The 10,677-nt window shown below is 33.6% G+C and overlaps 1 protein-coding gene across 4 annotated transcripts in view; it reads left to right on the plus strand.

Moving 5' to 3' along the window:
• LOC134842571 (echinoderm microtubule-associated protein-like 2) overlaps positions 1-10,677 on the plus strand; it is a 242,525-nt gene that overhangs the window by 55,239 nt on the left and 176,609 nt on the right. The gene's annotated exons all lie outside the window — the stretch shown is intronic.

Genomic DNA, 10,677 nt, shown 5'->3' on the forward strand with positions numbered 1-10,677 from the left:
CGACAGCAAGTGTCTTGTAATCGGGAACTAGACTTTTTCCCGTAAACAACTTTTCTTACATCAAAGTTGATAGATAAATCAATATTTATCAATGCTTTAATTCCAAACGTTTTCACCCTTTACTGGCATCATCAGGCAAACAACAAAACTGAAAAACAAAACACATATGAAGAGTGCAAAAAAACTATGACAAAATAGGTTTACAAAATAGGGTTTTCCGGATAGGGCTGGTAGTTTTTTTCAGAGGTGAAAGCAGAGTTGTGAAAGATAGTTGGTTTTGACGGTTTTTTGTTTGTAGTTTCACTTTTTCAAGTTTTTATGTTCATGTCTGTGAAAAGAGGCTTTAAGTGAGTCGGCGATAATCAAAACAAGTGTGCTCGTAATCAGGGCGAATCCCTTAATGTTTTGACTGCACTTTAAGGCCAATTGAAAAATATTTTGACTGAATAATCCACGAAATAATCATTTTTTTTTTCAATTATCCTCCCGCACGCTCCGTAAATTTCGAGGAGTGCATTTAGCGTCACATGTTTTAGTTACACTAAAGTGCGTGCCTCAATTCAATTTGTAATGCATGAATCTGCTGCTTACGTGTGTTATAATATAAGAACGCAATATTTCGCGCGTTAATGATCCGATTAGCGATTTTAAAACGCCGTATATTTTTGTAAAATGATCACAGGTGAAATATCTTTTTAACTTTGAGATCCGGAATACAATATTTTCAAATGCTATAAAAATTTCAGTTAAATGCGCTGAAATAAGAAGTCGAAAATTGACTGAACATACTAAATCACCCTAAGCAAAAATATTCCATTCTTTCTTTGAAAGTCCGAAAAAATTGGATGCGTATGTAGATGGTGTGCTTTGTAATTATATCTCATTTTCGTTTTTTTTTCTGCCTCCACAGCTTTCATTTTGCTGCTTTGCTTGTTTTTTTTTTCAATTCTTAAGCAAGATTTTTGCTTTTAAGCCTTTATTTTAGCTTAATTTTGTTTTTGAATAATTGAAGTTCTTAAATATGCTGTAAATTGTTTGCAGTTAAGGTAATCCGATTAAAAATCTATGGAAGCATTTGCGAAACTGTTTCTTTTTGTTTTTAATTTTAGTAGTTTCGACTCAGTTGAAGGGTAACTACTATCCTGTATTCCACACTAACCTGTTTTGTTATTGGTTTTTCGACGTGAAATATTGTTCAAAAACTTTTTAGAAAGGAAATTGTTCTTTTTTGTCCGTTTATAAATGTTTAACAACTTTTTAAGTTCATTGGTGAAGTTTTGTTTCCTGTATTTTTTAAATTCTTTACTATAAGGTTTAGAAAAATTCGTTTTTTTGAATTTCGCATGGTACCAAGTACTATCTTTTTCTATGTGCTTCATAATTTCTTGTATTTTGCACCGTTTGTTTTGCATTTTTTCAAATGCTGTTTTTTATTGGCTCTTCATTTTAAAATTAAGCGAATGAAGTCAAGACATTTATTTGTATCTTGTGATTGTTTTAAAGGAAAACTCGATGAAAGTTTTTAAAGGTCACTTACTGTTTTTTTTTTGCAGTTTGCCTTTTGAATTCTTTGCAAAATTCAATTCAATTTCTTTTGCTAAATTGAAGTAACATTACACAACACTCTCCATTAACAATTTTATCAATGGTGCGTAAGAAACTACCTGAATGAATTTTGTTTTCATAATGGGGCTTTAATTTTCTGATTTCCCCGCGGATTAAAAAAAATTTTCTGATTAAGCCAGCTTTCTATCATTGGGTTTGCTTGGTAAAAAAATTTGCTAGTAATCAAATTAGTTTTCATCCAGGGAAAGTGTTCGAAGCTTCATTTAGGGCTTTCATGTCAATTTTTTTTTCAAATTACGCTTGCGATAGCAAGGGTATTGCAATCGGGTACTAGACTTTTTTCCCGTTAACAACTTTGTCCATAGGACTCACTCCTGGACTCCTTCACATATCCTCTTTTCAAATTCTCTTTGCAAAACCTACTCCTCTCGGTTGCAAACGTTATGCATGGTTCAAAGAGTGCATTTAGCGTCATAGCGTCTCATGTTTTTTTAGCTACACTAAATTGCGTGCCTCAATTCAATTTGTAATGCATGAATCTGCTGCTTACGTGTGTTATAATATAAGAATGCAATATTTCGCGCGTTAATGATCCGATTAGCGATTTTAAAACGCCGTATATTTTTGTTAAATGATCACAGGTGAAATATCTTTTTAAGTTTGAGATCCGGAATACAATATTTTCAAATGCTATAAAAATTTCAGTTAAATGCGCTGAAATAAAAAGTCGAAAATTGACTGAACATACTAAAAACACCTTAAGCAAAAATATTCCATTCTTTTTTTGAAATTCCGAAAAAATTGGATGCATATGTAGATGGTGTGCTTTGTAATTTTATCTCATTTTCGTTTTTTTCTGCCTCCACAGCTTTCATTTTGCTGCTTTGCTCGTTTTTTCTCAATTCTTAAGCAAAATATTTGCTTTTAAGCCTTTATTTCAGCATAAGTTCGTTTTTGAATAATTGAAGTTCATAAATATGCTGTAAATTGTTTGCAGTTGAGGTAATCCGATTAAAAATCTATGGAAGCATTTGCGAAAAACTGTTTCTTTTTGTTTTTAATTTTAGTAGTTTCGACTCAGTTTAAGGGTAACTACTATCGTATATTCCACACTAACCTTTTTTTTTATTAGTTTTTCGAAGTGAAATGTTGTTCAAAAACTTTTTAGAAAGAAAATTGTTCTCTTTTGTCTGTTTATAAATGTTTAACAACTTTTAAATTTCATTGAAGTTTTGTTTCCTGTATTTTTTAAATTCTTTACTATAAGGTTTAGAAAAATTCGTTTTTTTTTAAATTTGGCATGGTACCAATTATTATCTTTTTCTATGTGCTTCATAAATTCTTTTATTTTGCACCGTTTGTTTTGCATTTTTTCAAATGCTGTTTTTTATTGGCTCTTCTTTTTAAAATTAAGCGAACGAAGTCAAGACATTTATTCGTATCTTGTGACTTTTTTAAAGGAAATCTCGATGAAAGTTTTTAAAGGTCACTTACTGTTTTTTTGCAGTTTGCCTTTTGATTTCTTTGCAAAATTCAATTCAATTTCTTTTGCTAAATTGAAGTAACATTACACAACACTCTCCATTAACAATTTTATCAATGGTGCGAAAGAAACTACCTGAATGAATTTTGTTTTCATAATGGGGCTTTCATTTTCTGATTTCCCCGCGGATTAAAAAAATTACTGATTTAGCCAGCTTTCTATCATTGGGTTTGCTTGGTAAAAAAATTTGCTAGTAATCAAATTAGTTCTCATCAAGGGAAAATGTTCGAAGCTTCATTTAGGGCTTTCATGTCAATTTTTTTCAAATTACCCTTGCGATAGCAAGGGTATTGCAATCGGGTACTAGACTTTTTTCCCGTTAACAACTTTGTCCATAGGACTCACTCCTGGACTCCTTCACATATCCTCTTTTCAAATTCTCTTTGCAAAACCTACTCCTCTCGGTTGCAAACGTTAAGCATGGTTCAAAGAGTGCATTTAGCGTCATAGCGTCTCATGTTTTTTTAGTTACACTAAATTGCGTGCCTCAATTCAATTTGTAATGCATGAATCTGCTGCTTACGTGTGTTATAATATAAGAACGCAATATTTCGCGCGTTAATGATCCGATTAGCGATTTTAAAACGCCGTATATTTTTGTAAAATGATCACAGGTGAAATATCTTTTTAACTTTGAGATCCGGAATACAATATTTTCAAATGCTATAAAAATTTCAGTTAAATGCGCTGAAATAAGAAGTCGAAAATTGACTGAACATACTAAATCACCCTAAGCAAAAATATTCCATTCTTTCTTTGAAAGTCCGAAAAAATTGGATGCGTATGTAGATGGTGTGCTTTGTAATTATATCTCATTTTCGTTTTTTTTTCTGCCTCCACAGCTTTCATTTTGCTGCTTTGCTTGTTTTTTTTTCAATTCTTAAGCAAGATTTTTGCTTTTAAGCCTTTATTTTAGCTTAATTTTGTTTTTGAATAATTGAAGTTCTTAAATATGCTGTAAATTGTTTGCAGTTAAGGTAATCCGATTAAAAATCTATGGAAGCATTTGCGAAACTGTTTCTTTTTGTTTTTAATTTTAGTAGTTTCGACTCAGTTGAAGGGTAACTACTATCCTGTATTCCACACTAACCTGTTTTGTTATTGGTTTTTCGACGTGAAATATTGTTCAAAAACTTTTTAGAAAGGAAATTGTTCTTTTTTGTCCGTTTATAAATGTTTAACAACTTTTTAAGTTCATTGGTGAAGTTTTGTTTCCTGTATTTTTTAAATTCTTTACTAAAAGGTTCAGATAAATTCGTTTTTTTTTGAATTTTGCATAGTACCAAGAACTATCATTTTCTATGGGCTCCATAAATTCTTCTATTTTACACCGTATGTTTTGCTTTTTTTCAAATGCTGTTTTTTATTGGCTCTTCTTTTTAAAATTAAGCGAACGAAGTCAAGACATTTATTTGTATCTTGTGACTGTTTTAAAGGAAAACTCGATGAACGTTTTTAAAGGTCACTTGCTGTTTTTTTTTGCAGTTTACCTTTTGATTTCTTTGCAAAATTCAATTCAATTTCTTTTGCTAAATTGAAGTAACATTACACAACACTCTCCATTAACAATTTTATCAATGGTGCGTAAGAAACTACCTGAATGAATTTTGTTTTCATAATGGGGCTTTAATTTTCTGATTTCCCCGCGGATTAAAAAAAATTTTCCGATTAAGCCAGCTTTCTATCATTGGGTTTGCTTGGTAAAAAAATTTGCTAGTAATCAAATTAGTTTTCATCCAGGGAAAGTGTTCGAAGCTTCATTTAGGGCTTTCATGTCAATTTTTTTTTCAAATTACGCTTGCGATAGCAAGGGTATTGCAATCGGGTACTAGACTTTTTTTCCCGTAAACAACTTTGTCCATAGGACTCACTTCTGGACTCCTTCACAAATCCTCTTTCCTACTCCTCTCAGTTGCAAATGTTAAGCATGGTTCAAATATCGGTGCTTTTCAAAATTTGCTTTTATGTTGATTGTGATTTTTTCAACTAGATTGGTTAAAGTTATTTTTTTATTTGTTTAGGTCTTTTTTTTGTTTTTTTCAAGAGAAACAGTTATGTTCGTTTGGATCGCACAAAATGTTGAAAATCTTAATAGAAATTTTAGCTCATGTTTTCCATGACAACAATGTTTTTTTGGGCTTTTTTCGGCTTGATAAGTGTCGACCTATATTATATCTGTTTAGTAGCCCCGTATAGCGCCTTACGATGGGTGAAAAAAGTTTGTGTACGTGTCTGTGTTTTGAGGGCGAAGGGGACGTAATAACTTCTTAGTTGATTTTTTTCTGCTTTTTTCTTTAGCTTTTTTTGGCTTGATAGGTTTTGGCCTATATTACATCGGCTTAGTCGTTTCACGAGCTGCGTATGTGCTTTGAGGTTGAGGGAGACTTACTAACTTTTTAGTAGTCTTAATTTTTTTTTCGGCTTTGTTTTTATTGTCCTTCTTTTCGGTTTAATATGCTTCTGCGTGTGTGTGTTTGTTTGCTTGCTTAAATTTTTTCGGCCTAAAGGGGTTCTGCTAAGGTCTTTCCGGCTTTGTTACCGCGTTATAAGTTTTCTTTTGATGCTAATGGCACATTTTATTGTCGTGACTCGTTGTTGGTTCAAAGCTAGCCTAATCGATAAATCTAAGTCTCTGTGGCGCGATTCTCAGCTTCGCCTCTGTGTTTTGTTCAGTTTTTCGGTTTTTGAATGCAACTGTATCTGATTGTGATTCATTTACTTAACTTGAAACTTTCGACTTTTATTGGAAGACCAACGCGTTTGAAAAACTCTTTGGATAAAAAGGCGTTTTTTGTTGCGGCTGGTTCAATTTTTTCAAGTAGGGTCACGCAACGGCAGCTGCAAATCATTTCCCAGAAGAGTATAAAGTTTTCGTGAACATAAAATTTGGGTGTCATTTTTTAAAAATAATTGCAAAAAATGAATTGGGTTCCTTTCAGACCCACCCCAAGTTAATGGTGTCAATATTATAGGTGTAGTTTCTATGAAAAACTAGATACTAGATTTGTTTTGCGGGGCTGACAATTAGGTACTGCGGATTATTACATTGGCAACCATTTTATTTCATTGTAGTCTTTGGTGGTGTATAGCTTTTATGGGAAAATTTTTTATATGGGACCTTTTTTCTTGACTCTTTAAAATTGCTTATTATTTTTGTGGATATTTTTGACTTTTTCTGTGACGTCAATTTTTGCCTAATCATTTTGATCCACGCTGCTCGTTAATTTAGCTGGGCGTAATTGTGGCTATTCATTTTTAAGTCCTTGTGAAATAAGTGAGATTTTCTTTTATTCAGTTAGTGTGCTATTTTTAGAAATTGTCATAAAAATGTTTTTTTTTTCGCTCTTTTTTCATTTTTCATGGCATGACTTAAGTAGATTGCTTTTGAAATTCGCTCTATGAGCTCAGCTTAAACTGTGTTTTCCTTATCATGCGACGTTTTCGGTATGAACTCATTTAATTATTGGATAAAGCGATTTCACTCTTTTCGAAAATTTCAACTAGGAATACCCGGCGAAAAGCATTTTTTGCTCAAACAAGAAAAGTTGCCAAACTGAAACAGATTTTTGGCTCTTGAAGCCACTTATTCTGTCGAAGATATAGGTGCGTACCTCATTAATGAAATTCCTGTTTGATTTATTAAACAGGTATTATGAAAACGTTTTTTTTTTTTCCAGATGAGATCTGGTTTTTTTTATTTTTTTTTTTTTATTTTTTTTTTTGAGACGCTTTTTCGAAAAATTCGCTTTCCCAAAAAACTACCCGTCAGATTCTCATAAAAGTGGTACCAATGGATTCAGTAGCGTTTCACCTACCTGCCTGCATAAAATTTAGGGCAATTTTTACCCTACCCCACCCCCTACGGTCTTAGAAAAGCTTCACAACTCGGTACTTTTTTCACTTTTTGCCCATTTTTTCGGAAATTTTCGATTTCCTCAAAAACTACCCGTCCAGATTTGGGATTAAGGGTTTAATCGATAGACCAAGTTGTAGGAAACTCCCATGCACAAGCGGCTGGTCCCTAATTTGCTTAGGGGAAGAGCTATAGACTTAGGAAAAGTCACTTTTTTGATTTTTTTTTGCCTATTTTTTCGGAAATTATCGATTTCCTCAAAAACTACCCATCCAGATTTGGAATTAAGGGTTTAATCGATAGACCAGGTTGTAGGAAACTTTCATGCCCAAGCGGCTGGTCCTTAATTTGTCTCGGGGAAGAGCTGTACACTTAGGAAAAGTTTTTTTAAAAGTTTTTTGGCATTGGAACAAAGATTCAATATACTTATTGTGTGTATTTTTTAGACAATGGAATCCGCTATGCTTACGTTTTCTCGCTTTTGCTTGGTGCTATTGGCTTTGTGTTGAGTTTTTTTGTATGGTTCGAAGAAGTCCAACGAGAAGTTGCACGAGTTACGCTAGTTCTCTTTAATCAGGTCGGTTTGTTCCAGAACGTTTTTGTGATGTCAGTTATAGTCAACATATTATAGTCATATTTGCAATGCTTGGACAAAATTTAATTAATTCGAAAATTAAAGAGTCGTTAGAAAAATGAAAAATACTTTATTTCATTAATGTTAGCTGGTTTCAATATTAAAATAATCAAACAGGTCTCTCCAGCTTTCAGCTGGGCCCCTAGTTTCAGTCGAATTGAAATCAAAGACTGCTGGTATCGAAGTGAAGCCCTGAATGACAAGACTGCCCTTTATTGTATATTAAACAGTTTTTGCTTCCAAAAACTGATGGATTTTTCAAAAAAAAATCCATAAAGGTTTGGCGACAGACGCATGTTGAGTAGTAGGCGATGTATTCAATAATATTAATAATATTGATTGATTTTCTATTATTAGCAATTTTCGGGCTTCAACATACTTCATCAGCTTTTGTTTTTGTCCAAATTGAGAGTTTTGGAGGTTGTTCACTTGCTTTGGAGCAGCTAATGATAGTTGCTACCCCGCAGTGATAAAAGAGTCTTATGTAACTTGGAAGCGTTGAAAATAGGTATTTTTCTCTGCTCGTGTTTTTAAACGTTCTGTTTAAGCTTTATGCAAAAGCAAGTGCGAGCTAACGACGGGTTTTCGTTTCAATGGTAGTATCAATGCAATGGTTTCATCTGAGTAGTATCGGCGCCAATATTTACTAATTTTGAGGAGGGAGTTCGCGCCAAAAAAAACGCTGCTATTTTTGGTCAAAATTTTCCAAAAAGTTCCTAAAAATGCCTTTTTTGGCCCGTTTTTTCAAAGTTTTGCACGCGGCGCAAAAAATTTTGCTAAAACAGGGTCTTTTTAGAGGTCAAAAAATCAATTTGGTTGACCTAAAAGTAAAAAGGGAGGCAAAATGTTTCGCAATTTTTTTTTTTGAAAATTCGCTTCCCCCCCTCGAGAAAATCCTAGATCCGCCCCTGCTAAGCAGTAAAAAGAATTTGAAAAATTTAAAATTGTTAACAAAAGTCTCTAAATCCAAAGAGCTTTGATGATGTGTTTTTTCTTTACGCTTGGCAAGCGTTATCGAATCAGAATGTAGACTTTTTCCGAACTAGTTTAACAAAATCAAGTCGAATTACTTGCTCAATCAGCAGACATGCTCAATTTCATTTAAAATAAATTTAACTACTGGGTGTATACTAGTTACGATTTTGATAATTTTGGTTTTTTGACCGTTTTTTGAAACTTTCTGACTTTTCTCGAGAACTACTTTTTGAACCTGGTTTTTTGGGTTCAATCAAAATTAAAGCTTAGGCCAATCACTTCTGCATGAGCGGCTAAGCCCGTTTTCTTAAACAAAAAGCTTCGATTCTCCAAAATGTCAGCTATTCGATTTGTTGACCGTTTTTAGGTCTTTTCTCGATGACTATGCTGCCAAATCTGATATCATTGATTTAATTGACAGTTTTTTTACTTCACAGTTTTTTATGCCCAGTTTTTTTTAAATGTTATTGCCTTCAAACAAGTGAAATTCTTTTCGTGAAATTCACAGTACCAATTCTCAGCTTAAGTGTTCAATCGAGAAATTCGATTTTCGGAGTCTTCTCTTCTTTATAGGCCACTACCTGATTTAAGCAGAAAAAAGTTGCTGATTTTGGAAAGTCAATTGTTTGAACTTGACCGTTTTTTGAAAACTTTTTGACTTATCTTAAAAATTACCCTATCAAGTCTGAGATGAAAAACTCACTCGAGAAAAAGGGGATGCGCGAATTGTTCCTGCAGAAGCCTTTACCTATTTTTTTGTGTTATTTTCTGTGTTAAACAGAAAATTTATGTCTCTGGAAAAAGTCCAAAGTATAAAAAAATCTTACTCATTTTAGTTACTCTAGTTGACAAACAACTAAGGTTTTGGTCAAAGTCCAATTTTGGAAGTTATGCATTTCGTCATGCATCAGTATAACCAATTCAAGAAATATTGAATGCGTATGTCCAGCTTTATCTGTGCTCTAGGTGTTCTTCATCGAAATATACGAAAATTTAATCTCACCTAGTTGTATCGCAGCTCCGGTTCGCGTCGGTGTTAAATTCTCCCATTTTTTGCTTGAGTTTGTTAAGTTTTCGAGATCTGTTTGCTGTGTTTGTATATGATATTTGAACCTGGAGAACTTTCAAATACGAGGCTTTGAAAACTTAGACACACTAATTAAAATGGTTCTGGAATAAAGTGCAGCCCAAACGTTCGGCAGAAACAAGCGCTGTATCTGCTGCAAAACTGTTTTTGTCTATCATTTCAAAAATGAATCAAAATTAGGAGGGAGTCATCGGTCGCTCTGTATGAAAAGCGCAGTGCTCCGGCTCGCGCATTAATCACTGCAAAAAAATTGAAAACTAACACAAAAGACATTTTCTAAAATAATCTACTTTTTTCGTGTCACTGAATTCGGTAGTGAAAAAAACTGAAATTGAGCCTAAGAAATTGGCAAAACTGAGGTAAAAACGGCTTTTGAATTTTTTTCTTCAGATAGGGAGAAATTTTTCTCAGTTCTCAAGCACTGACCTAGCTGTAAAATGATTAGAATAGCAAACCGATATTTTTTACCGGTGTTTCTAGACACTAGAGCATTTTTGAAATACTTTCGCATCCAAGTCTAAATGCTCATCGACAAGGTAAAAGGCCAGCTAATGAGCTGTTTGATTCTTCGCCGAGAGCCGCTGTTGTGAACCTGGTTAAGAACTACAATCGATTTTTCGCTCTCTTACTGGGATCGGTGATGATTCGTTATGCACAAGCAATGAGTACTGCACATGGTGGGCTTGAACGACCCCACTCACCATTTGCACTTCTTTATCAGTTTAACTTCAGAAAGTGGAACGTTGTTTTGAAATGGCGTATTGTTTCACCCGATCTCAAATACCCACAAAAAATTGAGCCAAAAGAGTTTCCAAATTCAGCCGAAGCTTTTGCCATCCCGATAAATACTTGTCAAAGTCAAATTTGTGGTTGTTTTCTAAAAGAATTTTGCTATCTGTATGCGGATTATGGTTTCGACTAGGGCGAAAACTGCATATGCGGAATATGGTTTCGATTAGGCCGATAACTACAAAGAACTGAAAGAACTTATCATTATGTTTTCGGGTAATGGTTTTTGG

This window comes from Symsagittifera roscoffensis, chromosome 3 (assembly GCF_963678635.1).
Source record: "Symsagittifera roscoffensis chromosome 3, txSymRosc1.1, whole genome shotgun sequence".
In the NCBI taxonomy this organism is placed as follows: domain Eukaryota; kingdom Metazoa; phylum Xenacoelomorpha; order Acoela; family Convolutidae; genus Symsagittifera; species Symsagittifera roscoffensis.